This window comes from Arvicola amphibius, chromosome 14 (assembly GCF_903992535.2).
Source record: "Arvicola amphibius chromosome 14, mArvAmp1.2, whole genome shotgun sequence".
In the NCBI taxonomy this organism is placed as follows: Eukaryota; Metazoa; Chordata; class Mammalia; order Rodentia; family Cricetidae; genus Arvicola; species Arvicola amphibius.
In genome coordinates, this window is record NC_052060.1 from 10,231,110 (window position 1) to 10,239,674 (window position 8,565).

At 41.9% G+C, this 8,565-nt stretch overlaps 1 protein-coding gene across 1 annotated transcript in view; it reads right to left on the bottom strand.

Moving 5' to 3' along the window:
* LOC119801289 (NADPH-dependent 3-keto-steroid reductase HSD3B3-like) overlaps positions 1-6,770 on the bottom strand; it is a 27,171-nt gene extending 20,401 nt beyond the window's left edge. The window contains exon 1 of the mRNA XM_038311810.2: positions 5,754-6,770. The gene's annotated coding sequence lies outside the window, so the exon portion shown is untranslated. The remainder of the gene's footprint in view (positions 1-5,753) is intronic.
* Positions 6,771-8,565: the final 1,795 nt, after the last annotated feature.

Here is an 8,565-nt window from a genome sequence, read left to right on the forward strand (position 1 = left end):
CCCATCATGCATTCTGATCCCGCTCATCTCCCTGTTTCCCCTTTCCACACCCTCACTCTACCCTTTGCAATCTCCCCTTCACCAAAAAAAAAATTAAAAGAAAAACTGAACAATCAAACCAAAACAAAGAATAAACCAAAACCCAAAATGAACAAAAATCAAAAAAAGAAGGAGGAGCAGGAGGAGGAGGAGGGACAAAGAAGAATCTTATTCATGGACGCTGTATTATCTTAACACATTGATCTGTGGGAAACCACAGAATGGCCAAGAAATGGTAAGGTGTGTGACAGTGAAGACTACTATTTCAATATGAACTGTGTAGCATTTCAGCAAATGTGATTTGACTTTATTGGCCCAGAAACCATGATGGTAGGAAGGTTTTGACAAAAGGTTTGTCTCTGTCTCCACTGATCTTCTAACAATTTTGAGTAAAGATTTGGAACTCAAAATCAATGGGCTAATAAATCGGGGACAGGGAATTTCAATGCATCATCATGTTTCTTGATTCCACAGGCTCCATTGTGTTGTAAAGTGGTGGTGCATCTGAAAGTCGTTCAAAGAGAGAGTTGCAAGGGATGCTGTACTCATATGGGGTTGCCCAAAGTGAAGTGTTTTACTAGGTCCACACCTTTAGAGGCATCTGCAAGCCTTAGTCCAAAAGGCTCTGACCTACTGCTTAGATTTTCAGCAGAACCTGGCTTCCTTTACACAATGCTAGTTTTCCAGGGCAGGGATAATGCAAAGAGTTCTGGAATCATGGAGTCTTTTACCTAGATTTTAAAGAAAGCCTGTGAACTCAGAGTAATGGGTAGCAGAAGGGTTAGGTTTCTTGTAGGGAGTCTCTGAGAGAATGAAGCATGAGGTTATGATGGTGAAGATAGGGTACAGAATAGACCACATGATGTTAGAGGTGCCAGGAACATGAAATCCCTGTAGAGGAGACTCACAGCGAACATGTGGAGAAGGCCGAAGAGTAACGACATAGATGCCACAAACAGTAAGTGTAATGGTCTGTCCTGTCCCTTTAAGAGACAACCCTGCCCTTTACCCTCCCCCCACTGAGGCAAGCAGATCTTCCTTCTGATTGAGTCCTTCTTTTCTCTCTTTCCCAAAGAGGCAGCTTCTGCTTCTCTCCCTTCTTTCCACTTCTCCCCTTCTCCCCTCCTCTCTCTCTCTCTCTCTCTCTCTCTCTGACTTTCTCTCTGCTCTTCTCCCCTTCCCATCTTTCCCTTTCCCCTCCATAACCCACTAAATAAATACTCACTTTCTCTGCATGGTGTGTGTAATGATCTATCCTTTCCTTTAAGAGACAAGCCACATGCACTTCCTCCCCATCTGCCGAGACAAGCTGATCTTCAGCTTCCAGCCTGAGTCCCTTCCTTTCTTGTCTTCCCTTCCCCTTTTGTCTCTCCCCTCTCTCTCTCTCTCTCTCTCTCTCTCTCTCTCTCTCTCTCTCTCTGTCTCTCTCTCTCTGCTCTTCTCCTCTCCCCCCTCCATAACCCACTAAATAAATATCCAACCTCACTCTGCATGGTGTGTCGATCCATGTCTCTGTCTCTTGCCTGCTGCAACGTGTCTCCATGCCTGGGACCAGCCTCCTTTGGAGACCTGCAATGTTGTTCGTGGCATTCCCATCTGTTTGTCTCTCCTCATGGCCTGCTGCAGCCACTCGGGGAACTGGGTATTTTTCCACAACAACCACATGTTCCATATGCATGAGCACAATTTCTACAGAGCAATTTCAATTTTACCATTTCTCCGAATCTGAGAAACTGACCACTGAGTTTCTGGCAATCTTCTGGTGTTCCTAGAAATTGGGAGAGAGCCTCCAACCATGCATGGTTGAGCCCTTTGCTGACATTCATTTCTGGATATCTTCCCTTAGCTAAATTGTACTTGGATGGCCTGGGGTCAGTCCTCCCATGCTAGCTCTGCATACAATGTACAGTGCATTCCTTGGGAAGCCCAGCGTTCCTTGGCTTTTCTTTCTCTTTTTTCTTTTTCTTTCTTTTTCCCCCACTGTGTTGCTTGTTTTTGCTTTTGTTTTGGTAAAGGCTGCTGGGAGTGGCCTTTGGCCTCTCTGGCTTCCTGACTGGATCGATTCAGGCTATAGCATGCTACTAGGGAGCAGGGGACGTTCTTCCACAGGTCCTGTGATGTTCATGGTGATTTACACCCTGCCTATAGTGGAGAGACATCTCACTGTGGGTCTTGTGGTGTCACAGTTTTTCAAGTTTCAGCTATGGGTAGCAAGCCATCCATGTCCCCCCTGGGAGGGACGCCTTTTAGAGGCCTTGAAACCACAGGCCTTAAGGCCCTACTTCTTCAGCTCCTACACTCATTCTGCTGGTGTCCCACTGGCTCCACTCTTATTGGAGCTTTCTAACTACTGTCAGTGCACAGGCAAATGGAATGAGTTTCCTCAAACTATCTCCGCCACCACTACTGTTGCCAATAAGATTGGTTGGATCCATGAGGTGGCTGTTTTCAATTCCAGCCTTTGGCTTTCTGCCACAGCTTGTGGCATGGTGGCTCAGCAACAGGGCAGGTTATGCTTCTAGGTCTCTCTTATTATTAAGCTTAAAATCCCTGCAGCTCAAAAATCGTGGCTTTTCCATACAACATGTGACTGCTGCCAATTTGACTGAGGTCAGGTGACCTTACTACCATCTTAACTGAGGTCAGGTGGCTTTGCCACCATCTTGGTTGAGAGCCAGGTCAGGTGACTAAGTTTCGCCATGTTTACTGAGGTATAGCCTGCATGGTTCCCCAGTTTTAGCTCTGTTACATGGGTGACCTGACCACCATCTTAACTGAGGTCAGGTGATTTCACTGCCATCTTAACTGAGAGCCAGGTCAGGTGATCAAGTCCCACCAACTTTCTGAGGTATACCCTGCCTGGTCCCCCCATTTACTTATGTTTTTGTCTCTAAATTCCTCTTGTTGACTCTGTTGCATGTATGTTTTGTGTAGTGGCATGCCTTTGGTAGGGCCCACCATGAGCATCCACTTCACCCAATTCCTGTTTACTCTATGTGTGTGTGTGTGTGTGTGTTCACACATGTGACTTAAATGTGCCTATGTTTACTGTTAAATGTTATAGTTGTCTATTCCTTGCATCTCATTTCAGACTACAATAAGAATAAGTCTCATGGTTTAAACTGGTATGTACTTTTAAGTCTCTTACAAAAATGCCTTATATTTAATCCAAACCTCATTTAAAATCTATTAAGATGTTCTCTACTATTGCCAGTTCTGCCATTAATCTTTTATTGCAAGCATTTTTTCTTTTTTCTCTTTTTATGAGTATAAATATTACCTGTTAAGTTAAAAGCCAGTACAGTCAAGCTCAGACCCAGCTCTCCAGGCAGATTCTATACTGTAGTTATATCTGATAAACAGCCCATAACTGCTCAGAGATCTGGGAAATATGGCAATTAAATATCTAATTATTAAAAAAAATCATAACAAAAAGAAACAGGTTGGCTCCTAGCAGCACTCTACTTCCTCCAAAGAAGACAGAAGACAAATGGGCACACAGCAATGTCTATCCACAATTTGCTTCAGCTGCCAAGCACTGATCACTGGGAAGAATCACCTTTCATCTAAACTGAAGATCTCCAGACATGGACAGAATTGCTGGAATCGATAGCTTACCTGCTCAGGTCAAGATCGGCTTGCCTTCCTACAGATTCTTAGCCCACAGGATCTTCTGGAGTCTGGAAGGCCTTATTTTAAACAGCAAAAGGCAAATATGGCCTTCAGCAACCATGGAGGACCCTGAAGAGTAGCTCTGGGTGCCAACCAAGTAAGTTCTCTGTCATTTTTAATCAATAACTCAAGTAAGTAAAATTTTATCCTTCTCAAAATGTCTGATGCAGCTTGACAGCTGAGAAGTTTTGTCAGTTTAAATGGACAACCTCACTAAACAAAGTTCAGTAAAATACAAATACATATACAAGACTTGCAAGTTATGAAGTTGTGAGGACAAATACAAGTTATCAAATTTCTCTCTCATGTTGCCTTTCATAGTCTTAAAAATACTTTTCATTGTGCAAAAATATCTGTCACAGTTATTCTGACATAAATATGCTACTGTTTATAGAATGTATATGTCTAAAACTTCTGTTTCACAAACTCAAAGAATTCTTGTGAGTTCCAGGGAGTGGAATTGAAGGATCTACCTTAAACAGGTCAGATACACCCCCTTAAATTCCCTGGTCCTATTTTTTCCCTCTAAACCTAACTTTGTCTTCTGTTCTACCAATACCTTAAACAGACACCAGACATTTCCGTACCACAAACAATGGACAGGAGCAAGGAGAAGAGCTATGCCAGGATGCCCGCCATGGTCTCTTGCCCATTGCCCACTACCACCACTCAGGGACCTGCGGCATTTTAGTTTTACCATAACAGTAAGGCCATAGGGATATGACTGCCCAAGCCAGTTGGAACATACTGGACATGGAGCCCCGGGGTCATTCTTTATGGATATTGTCTTCTCTCAGTCTTGCCTCCTGCAAATTCAGGCAATACTCATTTTGACCCCAGTTTAGATATGAGCATACGTTTTTGGTGCGAAGGTCTCAGGGGTTCTGCTGGAGTCTAGAGAGACCAGTGGGATGATCAGTAAGTTAAGGAACAACCATAGTCAACAGGGAGAGGTCCCCTGAACCGGTAGGCAACTCTTTCTAGTATGCTGAAAATTCCCCAGAGAAGGTAGCCTGAGACAAGAGGAAGTGGTTAAGAAACCACTATAGGGAGTGGGAGGCTCTCCCAGAAGGCTAGTCCTGGAGGAACTAGGCTGGGCAAGGTGACCCAGGATGAGGAGCAGGGTCCCAAAAGCCAGTAAAAGAGTCAGCTTCCCCCTTTCTTTTCCTCCTTCCATATGCTTCCCTCTTTCCTTTTCTCTTATATATATATAGTGATTAAATGTTTTGGCTGTAGACTCCCAGTAACCTTCTGTTTCTTGATTCTCCTCATGATTATGCAACTTGCTTATGTTCAACAACACTTTAAATTCATACTTATGATCAAAGAATTCTGTCTCTTCCCTACTTATGCCAGCTATTTGATAAAAATCTGTGTATGCTGTACCTTATTTTTGTCTTTATTCACTCTTAGTTGCCTACCTGATCAGACACTGTTGACATATATGTGAAATAGGGCATACCCCCTCAACACAGAAATGAGCTAGATGACACTCACTGATGGCATTTATAAGGGCAGTGCCATCAACTATGGAGCACACATGGAGATGGGGAACTGAGAAGCTTTGTACAGTGAGTGAGTAGGGAGCTGAGAAGTGTTAGCGGAAGACATGCCTGCTCCTTCTCCTGTTGGTAAATTGATATGCACTCTTTATACATATTGGGCGCCAAATATGAGAGCATGACTCCTCCAATTTCAGACACAAGCATTTATCTCAAACGTCCTTCAAGAGCCCTTCCCCAGACAGACTCCCTCTCTCTCAACCCTGTGAAGAGCAGAAAAGAGAACAGAAAACAATTAAAGGTATTCAAGCCATTGAGCCTCCCAGAACAGAGGGTTAGAACAGCTAGAGCAATCACTGCCAAAAGAGGTTATTGCTTGTCTCATGGTATCAAGATACCTATTGGGGGAACAACAAACAGGAAGCTCACTCATGTAACCAGAAACTTTCCTACAAGGCACAGGATTAGTTGCTTTGTATTGCTGTCAGTAGACTTCACTGCCAAAGCAGTTTACAAAAGCAAACATTTAATTGGACTTACGTTTTGTTTCCAGGGGTCGGAGATCTGGGTGGCAGCAAGCACAGCAGAGAGAGCTCCTTTCTAGATCTGGAAAGAGGAGGTAGAGGTTGCTCTAGGAGCAGCAGCTGCTCAAAGTCCACCCTCAGGGACACCTCTTCCCTACTCCCTTTCCAACATTTCTACCAATGGGGACCAAGGATTCAAGCAGGTGAGCCTGTGGAACTGTTCTCTAGTTACAATATTTATATCTACTTTATCTTTTATCATAACAAAGGAAAACTATAACTATCTTAACTCCCAACATTTACAGGGTGTGTCAATCTTTTCTCGGCAGTGGACAGGTCAATATCATAATTCTTAGCACTGTTGGTCAATACCAACTTTCTAAATATCTTTGTCAGTATCATAATTCTCAGCATTGTTGGTCAATACCAACTTTTCCAAGTATCTTTGTCAGTACCATAATTCTCAGTATTCTCGGTCAATACCAACTTTTCCAAATCTCTTTAGGTCAGTACCATGATTCTTGCCATTATTGGTCAATACCAACTTTTCTCAACATGTTATCTACAGTTATAAATATCAGGTCAATACCAGTAAGAGTACAATGACATTGCTGTTCTCAAATACCAGTTCAAGTCTCTGAACAGCACTAAACCTTTAGTCTTCCCCCTTCTCAAGTGAAGAGGGGTTTTAGTCATTTCTTATTTTGAGTCTTTCTTTCCCTGAGGGGAAAACTTAGGTCTTAGTTCTTAGGTTCAATATTTTAACCAAAATGAATTCTATGTCCCAGAAATTAAAAATACTCAAATGTTCAGCCTGCATCTCAGTTCCAATGCAAACAGGATTCAAACTTCAGAAAATTGTAGTCATCGCAGTCAGGTCATCTCAGCAGGGCCTCTGGGTCTGTGTGTGTCCCAGGTTTCTGGAAGCAGCTCAGCATCTGTCCCCCAGTGCAGCATGGCACCCTGCAGTGTAGAGTGCTGGCAGCAGTTCCTGCAATCAGGCACTCCTCTCTGTTGGGGGCAAGGAAGACTGGACCATGAATTCTTCTCCAACTCCTTTCTCCAACTCCTCTACAGGGCGTTTGCACTATGATGCCATCTGGTCTGCCGCTCCTTACTGTATATTCAGTCATCTCATCCAGCTTTTATTTTCTTTCTGTGAAAAAAGAACATAAACACATCCTTGACCCTAAATATGTATAGGTCGGGTCTTTTTATAATTCATTGCAAGGGCTTTTAAAAAATATATTTATTTATTATGTATACAATATTCTGTCTGCGTATATGCCTGCAGGCCAGAAGAGGGCATCAGACCTCATTACAGATGGTTGTGAGCCATCATGTGATTGCTGGGAATTGAACTCAGGACCTTTGGAATAGTAGGCAATGCTCTTAACCACTCAGCCATCTCTCTAGCCCCATTGCAAGGGCTTTTACACCTTGCCTTAGCAAAGGTCACCTTGGTGCCATTATGTCAGATCTATCTTAAGCACATCTGTCTGCAACTTTTATAACTTGCTTTCAGTGAGCCATATCACGCTCCATGATTCTTTTTATTATTAATTGTATATGCGGTTCTTCCATTGGAAAATCCATTTGTAAAATTTTGCATAACATCCTTTAAAGGATCTTTAGCTATAACATTAGCAAAATATAGTTGTGCAAATTACAGTAACAATCATCTGAAAAAGATTATTTTTCTGACCTTTGAATTCAGAAAATACAATTGTCTAAAAATTAGCAATACCCCTTTTGGGCCTATGTACAAAAGATGCTCAAGCATACCATAAGGACACGTGCTCAATTATGTTCACAGAAGAATTACTTTATCATAGCCAGAATCTGAAAACAAACCAAAATACACCTCTTCTACATATGTGATAAATGAGATATAATATTCTATACAATAACCGCAAATATCATAAAATATCTTTGAGTATCTCTAATCACACAAATTGAAAAGCCTGTATAAAAAGAACTTTAAATCTTTGAAGGAAGAAATTTGAGACATCAGAAAATGGAAAGATCTACTTTCTTGCTAAGATAGAGCCAACACAACAAAATTGACAATCTTACTGAACTCAATCTGCAGATTCAATGCAAATGCCCATTAAATTATAACAAAATTCTTCACAGACCTTGAAAGAACAATTCTCAACTTTATAAGAAAAAAAAAAAACCTCAGGATAGCCTAAACAATTTTAAAATCCTATATAATCAAGGAACTTCTGAATGCATCACTATCTCTGACTTTAAAACTTCACTATAGATCCATAGTACTGAAATCAATCCACCTTGGATACGAATTCACATGCCTACAAACAGCAGACTTTTGACAAAGAAGAAAAATTGTGAAATGGAAAACAAACATGTTTAACCTTTTTATTTATTTTTAATTGACCTGAAGCTGCAGTTCTCAGAGGCTACCTTATTTCAAACCTGTCTTTCAGTTTCCAGTTGAAGCTGTGCCTCACTGTAGGGGGTAGGACACAGGCTCTCCCCACCTGCCAGCCTGCCTTCTCAAGCTCTGGTGGGCAGATTTTTAACTATCTTTTTTTATTTTAACTTGTAAATCATAAAATTAGGAGAATTTCTGAATCCTCTCCTCTGTTCTATTGACTGACTCTGGGGTACTGACTATGTGAGGTTAAATTTGTTCTCTAAATTTACCCTGTCTCCTGCTTGCTCTCCCCCCAACAAGTGTGTTTGATTATCTGGCCACTATGCCCATGTGGCTCCATAATCTCAGCAGTAACCTGGTGATTTTTTGGGGCCAAAAGTCATTTTCCTTCACTTTTTCTACCCGTTTATGTAGTATGAGGTGAGTG